Here is a 17096-nt window from a genome sequence, read left to right as displayed (position 1 = left end):
AATCACCATAGGCTCCAAACCAGCTTTTGAGCCTGAGTTAAGGCACAAAGTATGCCCCACATGCCCAGCTTGTGGTGAAGCTCACAAAGCTTTGCCTAGTGTGGGGTCAGGTAGACTATATAGAACTCACTGGTATAGAGAACCTGTGGGAGTAAGAACCTAGAGTTAGTCTCAGATCTCTAATCTTCTGTAGATTGGAGTTCTCCCCTGGCTTTGCCACTAAAACTCAATTCAAGAGGTCCTCAATGCCCTGTCTCTGCAGGCCATATCCCTTAAAGCCAGCTAGGCTTCAGGGTTCTCAGGCCAGGACAGTGGCCTGAGAAGCTATCTGCTCTGTCCCTTTCCATTGCGATTAGCAGAACAAGATGGGAAAAGTCAAGCACTAAGTGTTGCTTGGACTCACCTTGGTCATATTCACTATTTCCTCAATCACCTTCCATCTCTGGAAAACACATTTAGGGAAATGTATCCCAGTTAGTAACATCAGGAGTCTGCAAAACATTAACATGACAGCATCATGAAACCTGAACCTGGTGCTCTCACCTCAGAACTCAAAACAAGATGGCTATTTGGCATTTTACACCTGATTGTAGAGGAATCATTCCGAGTGGTACTCAGAAGCATCACTCTGGTATTCTCTAATAAATCGCAGGAACTCTGTCACTTTGGCTTAGTTTTGTGCATATTCCTGCTAGTCTTGTTTTTATATCTCTCTTATGTTTATGTTCATACCACACCAGGCAAGTCCACATCTCCAGCCCATATGAGAAGATAGCATCACATGGCCATGAAAATGCAAGGAAGTTTTCAGGACTAAACAACATCCCAGGTGAGGGCTCTGTTCTTCACAGCCTCCTTAAAAAGGTGAGCATTGTTCCCTTCCCTCCAGAAGGCTGTTGGCAGTGGCTGTCCCTGTGGCCTTGGCTATATATAGTCAGGGCCTGCCTATTTCCAGCTTTTTACTCCATCATGCCTTCCAATGCCTGGGCAGTGACTTCTTGGAAAAGCCATAGCACCAACAACTTAAGATGTCTGGAGGTGATTAAGAAAAATGTTCATTGGCCATCTGGCAAATAGACAGGAATTGGGAAATAACAGGCCTAGGTATGGGCAGTTCTGTTCCTCACATCTCATGGAATCAGGAAAAGCTTCCTCGTGATCTTCAGTTTCCTTCATTCTGTTAAGGGGAGGCTAAAGAGCAGAAAGCCCCTGAGGAGGTGGCGCACTGCCTCCCTAGAAGAAAAGGCTGAGGCAAATGGAGCCTCGTGAGAAACCATTTGATGAGGTTGCTGCCTTGGCCAAAGGCCATTCTCCTTGGCACCTTGTAGCCATGCAGATAGATTTCTCAAACTCACAAGGAAGACTCAGGGAAGCATGAGGTTGGAGAGCCCCCCTTTTCTCATGTTTGGGATGCATGGCAGACTTTCTAAATCATCACACACAGCAAAGTGGCCAGGGTGCATGATGACCTGCATATGTTCCTCTCTCCTTCCATCCTATATCTGTTCTCCTTAACAAGGAAGAGTTAGCTGACATAGTCTGGATTACTCCCTGCGGGCCTCTTTCCAGCAGAGGTCTGGCCAGCTGAGTACCTTCTCCTCTGCACATACATCCGTCAGCCTCAGGCCCTGGTCTTCTCACAGCCCTGTTAAGCCACAGCTCGCACAGCTGTCTCCTTGATGGCTGTTGAAGAAGAAAGTGTGGTTTCAGGCCACATCCTAGAAAGTTGTTTATGTGTGGCTAGAGCTGGGGCTTCCTGAAAAGCAAGGTGAGCCCAGAGCCACAAAGGAAGCCAAACCTTAAAACAGGCTCTGTCCTCAGACAGTGCCCCCTCTGCTCTTCCTCTATATTCTTCTCCTTTCACCTCAATGAATGTGACCAAGTCTCCACAGCTGCCCCTGGTTGCTTCATCTCACCCTCCTGACTTCAGTATGGGCTTATCAAGGATGGGATTCTCACTAATATGGGTTTCTATCCAGTGAATCTCCAAATTCCATCTCTACTTGAGGTCACCTCTTCAGTCCCTAAACCAACAGATCTGAACTCCAAGAGCCAAAGCCACTCCTTTCCTCAGCAAATTCAGACTATTCTTCTCTAGACCTCTTGCCTCTGACCTCTGGGCATGTGACTGAAGTCCCCTATTACCTAGAGCAGACCCTGGGAAGCTTAAGTCATTGAATACTAAGCTAGGTCCTTTGAGCTTGGATGATACCCAAGTCTTATGAACTGTTTATGCTTAAACCCTACTAGCCTTTGTCATCACAGGCTAAAACATCTCTTCACCCTATCAACCAGAGAAGGAGCCTCAGCCCACTATGCTCAGGTGCATCCTTGGCCAACAGGTTGAGAAGAGGATCATGTGTAGGTAAGTGCTGGAGTGGGCCCTGATTCTCCTAATGCCCTCTTGAATGTATCTTGTGCACCAGAGTCCCAGGGCTGGTGTAACAAAACACTGTAGGTTGGATGGCTTAAGCAACAAAATTTTGCTGTCTCAATTGGCTCTCCCCTGATTTCTGGTTATTGCTAGCTAGCTTTGGCATCCCTCATGTGTGGAAGCATCTCCCTAACTCCTGTCTTCATCTTCACAAGTTTTCTCCTGTGTGCTTATATCCAAATTTCCACAATTGACATTTTGGATTGGGGCCTCATGCAGAATGATCTCATTCTAACTAATAACAACTGAAATGACCCTATTTCTAATTAAGGTTATGTGCATGGGTACTGGGAGGAGGACTCCAACCCGTGTATTTGGGCAACACAATTCAACCCAAAACACTTTGTCCACACCCAACAGACCTCCATGCTCTCCAAGGTAGGAGTGAAATAAGCCAGACTGAGGAAGGCAAATATACATGTTCTCTCTCATATGTGGAATCAAGATCTAAAACATTAGAATGATACAAGTATAAAATGGGGATTGTTTGGGGATGAGATCCAGAGTGAGGGGAGGGTAAAGGAGAGTGTTCAGGGGAGGTGAATGTGATCAAAATGCTTTATATGCAGTTTTTGAAAATAGAATACTGAAACCTGTTAAAATAGTTCTAAAAAGGAAGTGAGGGAAAGAGCAACAGAGAGGATAAATTTGATTAAAGTACATTATATACTTATTTGGAAATATCAAAATGAAACCTCTTTGTACAATTAATACACACTAATAAAAGTGCCTTTTTTAAATCTCAGAAATGTCCTTTGGTATTCTCTTCATCTGTTCCTTTTCCAAAATACAGCAGGGGAAAGGCTTTGGGAGTTCTGTGGTAGTTACTGAGTGTACAGGTTCTGGAGGTGGACTTCCTGGGGTCACAGTCCGGGTCACCATTCTTCTGGCTTTGTTTAAGCAACAAGTCACAGTTTCTTCATCTGTAAAAAATGAGTTGCAATAGGAATTACCTCTGAAGACCATTGCAAAGATGTAACAAGGTTAACAAAGCCGTGAGCTCAATAACTGGCCTGCCAAAAATGGTCAACAAACAATCACTATCACTAATATTGTTAGGACTCTGAGGAACTGAGCCTGAGTCCCTGGGCGTTGATGAGGAGGTGGATACTGAGCCCCTTACTAAGGACTCCACCCATTCAACAGCTATAGGAAAAGAAATGACATTCATCCTTGACTTCTGGAATGAGCTCCTTCTGGATATCTGCTTTGAAATAATGGGGGAAGATACTGCTCCTCCTTCTTCTACTATCCATAGTTCCCTTTCAGAAAGTACAATGGTTGTAAGATCTGCTTGCTTCACGTTTCTGCAGTTTTATCCCATTACCAGAATACCCCCCCATCTCTCCAATATTTCTCAGACGAAAGAAGATTCCCAAGAGCTCAGTGTACAAAATGCACTGTCCTACGAGTCCAGCTTCTGGGCTCTGGCTAGTTATATGAGCTTGTTTAAGTCATATTCAGGAGATTTTAGGCTATAAAAAGACTTTAGGTCACCATTTAACCTCTCCAAGAAAAGAGATGACAGTCACTATGTCTCAGTGTGTCTGTGAGATGCCAACACTTTGAAAACCATGCATTCTCCTTCCTGCCTTCCCTCCACTCTGGGAAACAGGCAATCTAAAGTAGGACTCCAAAAAGACAGGAGACAGGCAAGTAGGGGATCAGGGAGCTCTTATTCCACACCAAAATGGGGAACAGAAACTGAAACAGCACCTCCCTAATCTTCTGCTGGGTCCCTTTTGCACAGTGAAGTCCAGACCCCGAAGATGAAGATTCAAGAATGTGCCTCACAGGCATCCCAAGACTCCAGCTCCTTATTAAACATTTCCATACTTATTTGAGCACAATCAGGATTTTTTAATCATCTTCCTGAACATCAATTTATGGAGACAGATCATTTCCAGATGTGATTCAAAACATACACAAAAAAGTGCACTCACTGATTACCAAATGATTTCTAGATGAAGCATGCATGCATCTCGCAATCCGTTGAAACTTACATTGGATTCTGTTTGAGTGACAGGGAAGCCAGGGATCTCCCTGGTGTAGGTTTCTTCCCCAGCTTATGTCCTGGTATACCTGCCTCTGATCAGATCAAACAGGAGCTAGAGAAAGATCTTTGGCCTTTTCCAGATTCTCCTCCTTCCCCACTTCTGTTGGTTATTTCCCACAGTCCCATGCATTGAGCCAAGGACAAGGGTAAATCATACAAGGGAGGAGTTCAGAGCTACCAAACAAGAGAGAGTGCTTTCTAATCCATACTCTACAACAAAATGCTTAGGTGACTTTCAGCAAGACACCTGGCCTGTATTCTACTCATTAGTCATTTGGTTATTCACTTCTACAAATATTTCTAAATCACTTACTGTGCACTAGTCCTAATTAATCTGTTATACATGTCCCTGTCCATGGTAGGCTAATCAGTTATTACATACTTTCCTCCTGATCATTCACTTGGTGTTCTAGCACCTAATGAAAATCTGCTACCTTCTCTCTAGAATTCAAATAGGGTTGAGACATGGCACCCTCAGCCTGAGGTTGCAACTCGGCACAGAGGCAGATGCAGGTACACCTGCCACAGAAAGCAGCGTGACAGCATAGTCACCAATGGGTAGAGACTCAAGAGTCAAGAAAGGAAGGAGTTGGGCTTGGTGTTTGACCCTGGTATAGAAACTTATCTGTTCAAAGAGGAGTATGCCCCTGGAATGTTAAAAAGAAAATAAGCAGAATTCAGGTGAATAACCCGAAGTGAGTTTAATGTCACTAGAGCTTTAGTTCTGACCAAACTTAGCACCAGCAGCAGACTCCTGTCCATGTAGAGAGACCTGTTTCGCTGCTTTTCTTGGCAGCTCAGATCCCTTGTAGTTCCCCTAGATATTCCACATTCCATTACTTAACTAGTTTGTTCCTTCTGCAAGGAGCTGTGCAGAGCAGTGATCATGTGACAATTGCATTACTCTCAATTCTCTCTCAAAGGTTATCAATTCCTCCACTGACTGTGATTTTCTGTTCTTATACATCTGTCTGGGAGAACAGATGTATCTATCAAAAAAGGAAAACATGTGGATTTGGGGCTGCAACCAAGCCGCAACTCAATTTCCTCCTTTGGCTGTACTTCTTGAGACAAAATACGAAAAATAGGGCTGGGGTGACTTTGTCTCTGATAACTAGACCACATTCTGTAGTTGAACAAAAAAGATTCTTTTCTGAAAATAAGATCTTTGGCTGGCATTCCCATACATGACAGAGTCTTCCCAGGTACCACATAGAGTAGGCAGCTGGCTTTTCCTGCCTCCATTTGCTGCCAGCACAAGACTCTAAACATCAGGCCAACTGCAAATGTAGCACAGGGGAATCTGACAGTAATAAAGTTGGGGGCTTTTATCCCCACTTTAGGAAACTGAGGCCCAATGAGGTTAAGCAAATTTCCAAAAACATAGCTAGTAAGTGGCAAAGCAGAGATGTGAACCTAAGTCCAACTTCAAAATCTGTGTTCTTCATCTACCCCTCTGCTGTTTCCCTATCCCCAGAGGCTCATGGCTTAAGCTTATCACCACAGTTACCCACCCCCTCCCAAAAAAGAATTGTCACATCTTAGAAGAGAAACAGGGATGTTTTGGTCAGCATGGAGCAGGCTGAGGGCCTACTAATATGGAGTTAGTTACTGCCTTAAGTGAAGACTATACAGAGCAAAGGCCAAAAGCACAAACAATTGATGGTGTGTCCCTGCTATAGCCAAAGTCTAGTTTTTCAGGAAGAGCAGAAATTTTGTCTTGAACGTACCTCCTTGAATACAGCCCAGGACTGTGACTTTCAAATACAAATATAAGATAATAATATGCAAAGATTTGTCATAGATTTCAGTTAATGACTCACTTTCATCCTCCAGATAGATCCATTACACCAACAGGCATTTGAAGCTAGTTTCTTTATGGTTTTCTCTGTGTCTCCAGGACCCTGTGAGTGCCACAAGCCAGGAGATGGGGTACTTGCAGGTGTTTCTGAGCTGAATGCTCAAGACTCAAGAGACAGCTGCCACCAGTTCTGCCCTTTTCATTACCGTCATCTGACTTAAATGCCTCTTCCAGAGAATAAGCAGCTTCTCCATGTGTCATTGTGGAGTCTCTGTGGGCAAAAGAGGAGTCTCCTTCAGGAATCAGTTCAGCCCTGAAGAGAGTTTCTGAGTTAAGCTATATTCCTTTGGTTCAAGACAAAGAGTCTCCTGGACAGTCTTTAGAAGATCCTAAGTTCAAATCTTCCCTTCTAGTTACTTTAGACTTGGGAATAATCTAAGCCCTAGAGAACAATCTCCATGATCTTTGACCCTGCGCTCCCATCCTGGAGGATCACTGGGATCCAAAGCATTAAAAATCTTCCTCCTCTGGAGCCCAGAGGCTTACATGTTCTCCTTTACTCTTGGACAACTTGTCTTGCTGTCTCTTCCTCTAATCTTTCTCTCTCTCTTTCTCTCTCTCTCTCTCTCTCTCTCTCTCTCTCTCTCTCTCTCTCTCTCTCCTTGCACTTCTTCCTTTGTACCCTTTTGGTCTGAATTGGATTTGAAGCTGAGTTTTTTTCCCCCATCATTAGCTTAGCATCCAGTCACACTTCAGATGACCTCAATGAGTAGAGCTCTTTTGGGGAAGCAAACTGGCTTTCCATTCCAACAGTTTCTTCTTTTAACTTGGAACACATTTCCTTGGGCAGGATTAGAGGAAACCATGAAGTCCGGTTCTCTGCCCATTCACGGTGAGTCATCTTTGTCTTACCGTTTCTTAGAAGGGTCTTCATCTCTGCATCCTTGTATCCCATCATGCCCAGGGAGGAGAACACGTATAGCTTCATTTCTCCCATGAACTTCATTAACCTGCCTATTCTCAGAGTGTGTCGAACTCAGTGAACCTAAAATTAACATTCCCCTGATCCCCAAATACTAAATACCCAACCTAGTGAACTTTACATTCTCTCTATATGCCCTATTTCATGGATCTGACACCTCGGAGTCCTCACCATATGCTCTGGGTCAGTCAGCACTTTTGGAATTTCCCTCCTCTGTTCAACTAACTGTATTTGCAGCATCACTTGCATCTGTCTTTGCTCATGCACATCTCATGTGAGTTTCAACACAGCTGTGAGAGCGGGAATATGAGCCAGCCAAATTAATCTGATGTCTTGCTCTTTGCTTTCTTCCTCACTCCAGAATTTGAACTAAGAGACACAGAAATAGTTTTTAAAAGTTTGGGACACTGGTACAAAGAGGTCATGTACAGTTTGGCCCAGAATAGATGTTAGCACAAACCAAAGCATTGGAAAGCTAAAATTCTGAGGCATTATAAATGAAAGTCCTTGTGGAAGAAGCCCCACAGAGAGTACCTGGAGATCCCAGGGAGTGAGACAGAGAGACACAGACTGACAAGAACCCTCCAACAATTTGTCCCATTCTATGAGGTCCAGCAGTAATTCTCTATTCAGAAATTCTCTGTTCTTCCTGCTCATCCCCTAGTTTGCTTCAGTTTATTTTAGTGGTCTCTGTCTGTTATAATCAAATAATTCTCAGTTGAGCTGAAAGCTTAATATGACTTTTTCTGTGTTCATGACCTGCCCTCCAACTAGACTGGACACCTCTGGAAAGCAGACCCTGTTCCCCACTCATCCCAGTCTTCTCTAACCAGGCCCAAGCTTGGGTACCCACAGAGGTATCTGCAAAATAGCATCATAATTCTCTGAGAAGACTTTAATTTCTTCAACTCTGCCCACTGCCCTAGCAGTCTGAGTTATGGAACTTAACCCACTATGGCCCTTTGGTTATCTCCCTGACCTTTCTACTGTTCTCATTTCAACCTTCCTAACCCCTAAAGACACCTCTGGGATAGGAGGTACCAGTAAGAGGGCCAATATCACACAACCTGCAGGTGACCAACAGGTGCCCTGCAAAACTGTTCATTGTTTTATTACATATCCATCCATTCATCTATCTTTCCACGATCCACATCCACCTGCCCAACCATTCATCCATCCATCTGTCCATTCAGTATTTACTTCACCACTCCTGGATTCACTTGGATTGGGGACACAGAACCAAATAACACTGTGTCCCTCCCCTGTACTCCAGGATCTCATCATCTGTGGTCCTCTCAGGGGTCAGAGTGTTCAACCTCACTCAAGATGCATAGCCAGAAACAGGAGGAAGTTACTGGTGTCTTGCCCAGGAGTCTTCATACCAACATTGCCCTTGCCTAGAGTGGGAGAGGGGTTTCAGGCAGGAAGGAGGAGAGTAGACATGGGGGCAGGGCTCTCTGCATCTATTGGCAATACATAAAAAGGTAACTGCTATCCTTGTCCAGGTGTAAAGACAGGCCCAGGGAAAGCAGCTTTTGTCTTTTGCAAGCAGACCCTGCATTTCCTTCATTAGGTCTTCATGGATTGCAAGAATTGCAGAGAATGCAATATCCTGGTCAAGTCAGGAATGTCTTTCATGGGGAATGTGCTCAGCCAACCTCTGGCCTCTCAGACCACGGGCTGCAGAGCCAGAATTTCATACAGACCCATATCCCCAAATCTCTTCCCGTACAACTTCTACTACTGAAAATAGCTAACTTCCTGTAGACAGGGGCCAGAGGTCATCCACACTTGACTTTTTAATGAGCAGAAAGCTCTCCTTATAACTAACTCCTCACATAGCAGTCAGAGCCCTGAACCATGTCTGACAGAGACTTCAGTGGGAGCTGATTATACTCCTGCCCTCTGGATGCCTCACTGAGGCAGTGAGTGGGGAGAAAGGCCTTTATCAAAACAAATCAGAGTTCTAAGTCATCTGGTTTATTTCTGGGTAAGTTCCATCCTGTTTTCAAAACTGGGTGTCTAGTTTAGTTGTTCCAGGCCCCTGGCTCACAGTTTATTTTATTGCTCACAGTTCTGAAAGCCGGAAAGTCCAAGATGCAGTGCAAGATCCCCCGGGCTGTGGTAGCAGCCAGTTCTGCAATAGACTTTTCCTCCTGGTCTTACTTTTCTTTGATCATAGGCCTCAGTCACTGCAGTGTGCCTGAATCTTCCCTTAAAGCATGGTTTCTCAACCTTGGTACTAGGGACATTCAAGGCTGGATAATTCTTTGTTGTCTTGTGCATTCCAGCATTTAGCAGAATCCTGGCCTCTACTTACCTGATACTAGCAGCACTTCCTTCCAAGAAGTAACAGCAAAAACTGTCTCCAGACATTGCCAAATGTGCCCGGACAACAATATCCCCCTTTTTAGAACTGGGCAGGACTTGTCTTCATGAGAGGAAGAGTTTTATTTTCAATAGGATATGGGAGTCACCTAGCCATCTATGTCTTAGTCCATTTGGGGTGCTACAACAACATACCTTAAACTAGCTACTCTATAAACCATAGAAATTTATTGATCACAGATCTGAAGGCTAGGAAGTCCAAAATCTAGCACCCACATATTCAGTGTCTAGTGAGAGCCCACTCCTCATGAATGGCACTTTCTATGTGTCCTCACATGAATGATAGGGCAAACAAGATCTATCAGGCCTCTTTTATAAGGGCACTAACCCACTAATGAGGGCAGACCCCTCATGACCTAATCACTTCCTAAGACTCCACCCCATAATACCATCACTCTGTGATTAGGAGGTCAACAAATGAATTGGGGAGGTTACATTCTGCTACCAGTCACTTACTCAGGTCCAAAGACTCAGGTCCAAATCACACATAGGCCTTCAGTCACTGTGGTCTTCTGGGAGCAGAACTTTCTCTTCTTGGCTAAGAAGCCAATATTCTAACTTCCTCGATTTTCTAAGAAAGCTGAAATTCAAAAACTCTGCCCCACTGGTCTCATCAATAAACAAGTCTTGCTCCATCATTGATCCAGGAAAGATATTTCTTTACCCATAATGTCCCCAACCAACCAGCAGTTTCTAGATTCAGGTGTCTTAGGTAAGTGCAGAACAATGCTTCCTAATTGCAAGATGGACTTTGATCTGGATCCTCCTCCCAGAGAGACAGGTTCTGGAATCTCATTCTATCTGATACCACAGGGAGTCACTAGAACAACCTTGATTGCTTCTATTTCTGCAGAAGGATGAGGGAGAGGGGAGACCTGCAGACAGTGTGTCTTCCATGTTAATTAGGCCTCTCGGGAGTTGGCAAGCCCCAGAGTGAGGATTCATAGAGTCCATGCCAGCAATAATCTTTTTTTTATTGTTTTATTATTCATATATGCATACAAGGCTTGGGTCATTTCTCCCCCCTGCCCCCACCCCCTCCCTTACGACCCACTCCGTCCCCTTCCTCTCCCCCCCTATAATGCCAGCAATAATCTTGACATGATGTTCATGATTTTTCAAAAGTGAGGATGGTGAAGTGGAGGTGGCAGGGGTACAATGGGTATATAGAGGTCAGCAGAAAGCAAGCACCCAGTAACTACCTGCAGACTGACCCCCTTACTTAGGTGCACCAGAGTAGCAGCAGAAAAGCCATTTAGAACAGATTTGTAGTTTGCTGGTGGTTGCTGGCATTGCCTAATTACCCCAAGCACTTCCTGGATTAAACCAGGCTTGAAATGAGTTCTCTCTCAGAGCAGCCCCTCAGGAGGAGACATGGACTCTGAAACGCACTTTTGTGCGAAATGTTAAAGCTCCTTTAATAGGCCACTTGAAATAGAAAATCAAGAGTTACAGACTGTGCCATATTTTATATTAGAACTGGCACTCACATGAGTTCATCTGATAAGAGGTGGCCTTCAAAGCGGGACCCCCTGAGGAAGGCTGGATAGAATTCATCACCCTTAGTTCCTTGTATGAGTCTTCATCACAGAATGGGCTTTGGAAATGTGCCTCTGATCTGGAAAGATTCATGTTGTGGAGCCCAGCACACGTCCCCACTGGTGTCCTAAACATGTGACAGAGAGCCAGACCAGTCACATAGCTGGATTCTGATGACATCTGAACATAGGAATATTTGCATCATTTCCTGTTCTTATTTTCAAACACTTGTCTTGGCTTATAAAGCGAGATATATCTGTCAGTGGTGGGGGAGGTAGACAGATAGAAGCCATTAATTAAGCAGTCTGTTTTCCACCTTGACCTGAACCTGAAATATTTTAGTTCAATGTGGAGAACATTCGGCAGAAATGTTTTAAAGAATACTGCTTCATAAATTTGTGATGGGTTTTTCTTAGGTCAGATGTTCAATCTTACTCCTTTGCTGAGAATATGGAAAATGAAGTTATACCTGCCTGTTATTCCATAATTCAGTAGTGAAGAGACATGGAGCAAACTTGGAAAGGATCTCTAAGCAGACCTCTATGATGTGGTGCTGCCAGCCCAGCCAGCCTCAGCGATCCAGCACCTTCCTCCCCACCTTAAACACCAAAGCAATACCAAACTCCCTCAACTATCAGTCCTGAAAATATCCTATTTCACTTCTCGTTTTTGGTCTTGCTGCTCCTGTTGAACTTCTAGAGAGCCTTCAAAACCCAGCTTTGATGCCACCTGTTATTCCTATGGTGGCTCCTTTTCTTCATTAATCTATAGCTTTCATGAACACAACTTTTAGGTGACATTTTGCCAATACACTATAATTATCTGTTTATACATCAGTCTCTTGTTCCAGACTTTAGCTGAGAGAGCAGAGTCCATAGCAAACATGCCAGATGCCAGAGGCCAGTTCACACAAATATGAGATAGACATGTCATAACCTGTTAATGTGTCTTAATCACTAGTATCAAGGTTGTCAGTAAAGCTGGGCATGGTGGTACATGGCCATAATCCCAGCTACTCAGGAGGTGGCAGGTCCAGGAAAAAAATTCAAGACTGTTTGAAAAACAAGCTAAAGGCAAAAGAACTGAGACATAGCTCAAGTGCTTAGCAAGCACAAGACCCTGAGTTCAATCCCTGATACTGTCAAAGAAAAGCAAAAAAAATTACCATTAAAAGAGCTCCGCTCAAACTGCACCAGTCAAGAGGGAGATGTGCTGGAAGGTAACAAGGTATTTCATGGAATAAAGGGGCAGAAATCAGGCCTCCAAAAAACCTAGCCAGCCAGGAAGGAGAATCCCTCCAAACCAAGACCCTGGCTCCTCATTGCTCTCCTCCCTACTTCTTTCCCGTGGTCCCCTCCCTCTGCCTCTGCCTCTCACTGGGTGAAAGCTAAAAAAGCTGTGACCATAGGGTAACTAGTCCATGTCCTTTTCTAGAATGCCCTGTGCTAGAGTAACAGGTTCCTGTGCATTAAGTCCATTGTCAAAACCCCAAATGCAAAGCAGGGACCCACCAGCCAAGGAAGAGTCTGCCTCCCTTGGTGGCTGAGCCATGAAAGACCAGGCACTGTCGCAGAAGAGCACTGGGAAAGAACAAAAAGATGAGGAAGAGAGGAGAACTGACATTTATTTGTGTCTGTCCTACAAAGCCCGCTTTCTCTTTTTCTTACCACCTCTTTCAGTCTTAACCTTCCTAAAATGAACTTTTTTTTTTTTTGAGACAGGGTCTTGCTATATAGCCCAGGCTAGCCTTTAACTCACTGTGTAATCCAGGCTGGCCTCAAACTTGTGGTCCTCCTGCCTCAGCCTCCTGTATACTGGGATTATAGGCATATGTCACCATGCCCAGTTCCTAGGGGGATGTTTTTGATTCCGCCCTTTCTTTGAGGAGAAACCCAAAATCCAGAGGAGAGGACAGAACTTTCACTCTCCCTCCACAATTCTTGTGCAAGGCAGCTCTCACTTGCCTTATCTTCTTGGCAGAGAGGGAGCTACAGAGGAAAACATGAATGGTGGCCACACACTTTCAAACCTCATGGGTTGACTAGAGGGACAGGTAGTTTGGGATTTGGAGGAGGAGATAAATGGCGTAGGGCAGTTTGTAATACAGTCTCTCAGTAAGGGCAGACATATGGAAGTGCACAGTCCCTGGAGGCAGAGCAGGCAGTGTGGGCAGAACTGAGCAGCATTCAGTCAGTTTTTCATTTTGGTCTAGAACAGTGTCCCCACCCTAGGGACACTGAGCCTTAATCATATCTCAGAAATACTGCAAGTGGCCCATGAGGCAGTTTGCATATTAAGTAATGCCTATAGCCTTAATATGTCTTATTTCATATGCATATTGGTGCTGGTATGATTAAAAGATACAAATTTATTGCAAGACTTTCTCAATTTTATATTAACTTTTGGTTACAAAGTAATTTTTCCAAGACTCAGCTGTTAAAGTCCATGAACTATTCTATGGAGCTTGGAAAACTTTTTGACATTAAAAAATGAATCCTTATAATCTCTCAAACACTAGGGTTCTTCTCGGGTTTCCCTTTCATGAATGATTTTAGGGACTTCAAAAGGCTGGAAGCAAATCCTTAAAGCTAACAAAAGCACAGAGGACACCTGTGGTCAATTGCAAAAATTGCCACAATTCTTTGCAGTTTCTCCCATTAAGAGGTGGAATCTATTTCTTGACCTTGTGGTTTGGTTTGAATAATGGAATGCAGAGACCATGACATTATATGAGCTCCAAGTCTGGGCCTCAAGAGTCTTTGCACACTTTTATATGCTCTCTGGGGAACTTGCCACCACCATCCTGTACTAAAGCCTAAATTTGCCTGATGGAGGATGAGAGACCCCATAGATCTGAAAGGAGCCATCCCACTGAGCCTTTTCCAACCAATCAGCCTCCAGCATACCCAGCCCTAAACACGGATTTGTGAGAGAGCCGCACCAAAAGTAGCTAGGCCTGGCCTTCCCAGATGATCCCAGTACAAATTGCTGGCCTACAAAATCCTGCATTAAGTCACATTTTAAAAAAAAAGTGTCCTTATTCTTGAAAAGTTTGAGAACCTTAGGTTCAACTGTCCCTGTACGTTTCTGGACTTTCGTCACCACTGTTCACATCCTGCTGCCACCCTGAGAACCTATGCAAACAGGGCCATTTTTTATCATAAAATGATGCTAATATCCAACCATTCCCCAACAACTCTATAGCCCCCTACATAGCAGCTTATAAGAACCTATCACAGCCTGGAACACTGCATCCTTCAGCTTGACTAAGCATGACCCCCTTAAGGCAAAGCCTCTACGAGTTCCATGGGGAGAGGGAGACACCAGAGATTTTAGAAAAGGTTAGGCATCTTGTATTAGACATCCCCTCCCTGTTCACCATATAAAGGATGAAAACTGCATGTGAGCTAGCCAGACTAAAGACACTGGTTCTTCAGCACAGCGGGTTTCCATCCCCAACCCCTCCAGTCCTATATATCTCAGTCTGTCTTTATTCTCTCTGGGTTCTTACTGGAATTTTCTTTTCTACAACCTAGGTTGAGATGATATCCAAGCATTCCAAGGACCACGGCTCAAATCTTCTTCCCATGGTGGTCAAAGTCCCTGATACAATAAGAGCAAACTAGCTGGGTCACTTGGGCACAGCAGGGCTCTTAGGATCCTAGAGTGAGCCAAGGTTGACACAGTTCATGTCAATCCACCCATCAAACTGAATTAGCTTTCATAAGAAGTGCCCATGTTAGGAGGGTCCATGTTCCCACATTGCTCATGGGACCAGATCCCTATGATCAGCTGTTGTGGGGATGAGAACCAGGAGACAGGCTTCCTGGGGAAAGGCTCACCCTCACACTGCAATTGTCAGCCTCCAGCTCAAGTCTTAATCTAGGATCATCTTTTCTAACTGTTCCAAATGCTCACTTTCCTCCCAATAGATCACTGTGCACACAGGAAATCCTTGAGCCAGGGAACCACAACATTTAGGAACAGTGTATTGGAGAAGAAAATGAGAAGTTAGATGAAGTTTGCTGTAGTTCAGAAAATAAGTAGTTTAGGGTTGACCAGCCTCCTTCTATGGGCCTTCTGCTCACTTCGTTTCACCCTGACCAGCCCCAGAAAGACCTGACCTCTTCTTGAAATAGCATCTTTTTAAAAACTTTTTAATTTTCCACCCAGAGGAAACCTAGTGTGCTGGTTCTAACTACCATTCTTAGGATGTAGAGCTTGGTCATGGGAAGTCACTCTTCTTGCCCAGCCCATTAACTACCCTAGTCAACAAAGATATTTTAGTTATTCTTCCAGTAAAAGGGCAGCTTTATCCTAGGAAAGAATGAGAGTTCATGGCCAAAGGAAAGAGTCCCTTGTGTCATTAATAATTGTGATTATCCCAATCTATCCAGTCTTATGTGGGGCTGTCAATATCCCCTGGGCCTTGAAGTCAGAATTTCCATGTTCTGCTCACTGCAATATGGGCAGAAACTCTTTCTCTAGCATTCTGTCCTAGAGATGGCTCATGACTGCTCACAAGGAGGAATCAACTTGGAGTCAGCCCCCTCCACCTCCCAAGGATTCCTCAGAGCCTGGGTTGGTCTAGACTATGGCAAAAAACAAACCTCTAGACACCAACCAACTCTGTGCCCAGGCCTGTGTGGATGCTTCTACTTCAAAGAAAGCAACTCTTCATCATCACTATCATCATCACCACCATAATCCTGGCCTTCATAAATACATAGTGATCACTACATACCAAGCAGAATAAAACATTACCTCATTTACACCCATAGATACTTTATCAGTTAGATATCATCAACACCCCCCATTTCACAGATGAGGAAGCTGAGGCATGAAACAGATTCGGTAACTGACAAGGGTCACCAGCTACTAATCTGGAATTCAATTCCAGGCACCTGGCATCTGTGTATGTGCTTTTTACTCCTCAGTGAAACTGCCTCTCAGGAAAAGATGGAGCCCTTGATCTACTAGATGGACATTTGAGACCAGCACATAAGGAACAAGGTGAGAACAGGGCAATAGGTGTCTGAAGAGTTAAGCAAGTGAGGTGGGGTGTTGCAGAGAATAGGGACTATGGTTGAGGAGGATGGTAGCCAAGTGCTGAAGGAAGCCTTTCTGCTGGTCAGGTACCATGCCAGGTCTGGAGTCTCATGAGCACGCTATATAAGTGATCCATGCCTGGATTACACCTTGTCATGAGAATATAATGACGAAGTTGATTCAAGTTTGTCATATTGTGAAGAACTAAATCACACTCTCAGAACCACAGAGCAAGCCTGGAGTTCCGATACTGTGGAGGAGTAAGATGGAGCCATCAGAGGGAAGGATGCTTGTGACCTCTCATCAGGGTGCACAGTGAGAACCCAGATCATCTGTCCACTTTCCATGATAATTATCCCTATCCTGACGCACAAAGATATTTCTGAAGGAACCAGCCACAACCATTCCTAGGAAAGGAATTTAGCATCCTTAAAGCTGAGCCCAATTTCCTCTGGCTCTTCAAGCAACCTGAAGAAGTTAGTCTTAAATCCATAAGCAGCTCTGAGCTGGGGTCAGAGCTATTAAGTAAGTCACAAACATTAAGTAACAGATAAATAAGATCATGCACTTTTGAGACTCAAGTCAGTCTTTTGAGAGATAAGACAGGGATTAGCATCCTAATTGTGGGTTTGTACAATAAACATTGTAACTTTATTTAGTGCCTAATGTTTACAAAAATCATACTTAATCCATATTAAATCCTCATGACCACAGTGCAAATTGGTTCTAACTTTAATAAAGTCTGGTTTTCTGCCTCCTCTTTAAAGAAGGCAGTCTCAGAAAAGAAACATTGGTCTGATCATCAAAGTGGCAGAGAATAGCATCCATCAGCACCATGGTACCTCAA

The 17096-nt window shown here is 44.2% G+C and overlaps 1 long non-coding RNA gene across 1 annotated transcript in view; it reads right to left on the bottom strand.

The window, feature by feature from the left end:
* Window positions 1–1779: 1779 nt before the first annotated feature.
* Window positions 1780–17096, bottom strand: part of LOC141415011 (uncharacterized) — a 67429-nt gene continuing 52112 nt past the window's right edge. The window contains exon 3 of the long non-coding RNA XR_012440030.1: window positions 1780–3357. This is a non-coding gene — a long non-coding RNA (uncharacterized lncRNA). The remainder of the gene's footprint in view (window positions 3358–17096) is intronic.

This window comes from Castor canadensis, chromosome 12 (assembly GCF_047511655.1).
Source record: "Castor canadensis chromosome 12, mCasCan1.hap1v2, whole genome shotgun sequence".
Classification (NCBI taxonomy): domain Eukaryota; kingdom Metazoa; phylum Chordata; class Mammalia; order Rodentia; family Castoridae; genus Castor; species Castor canadensis.
This window is presented reverse-complemented; position numbering and strand designations above follow the sequence as displayed.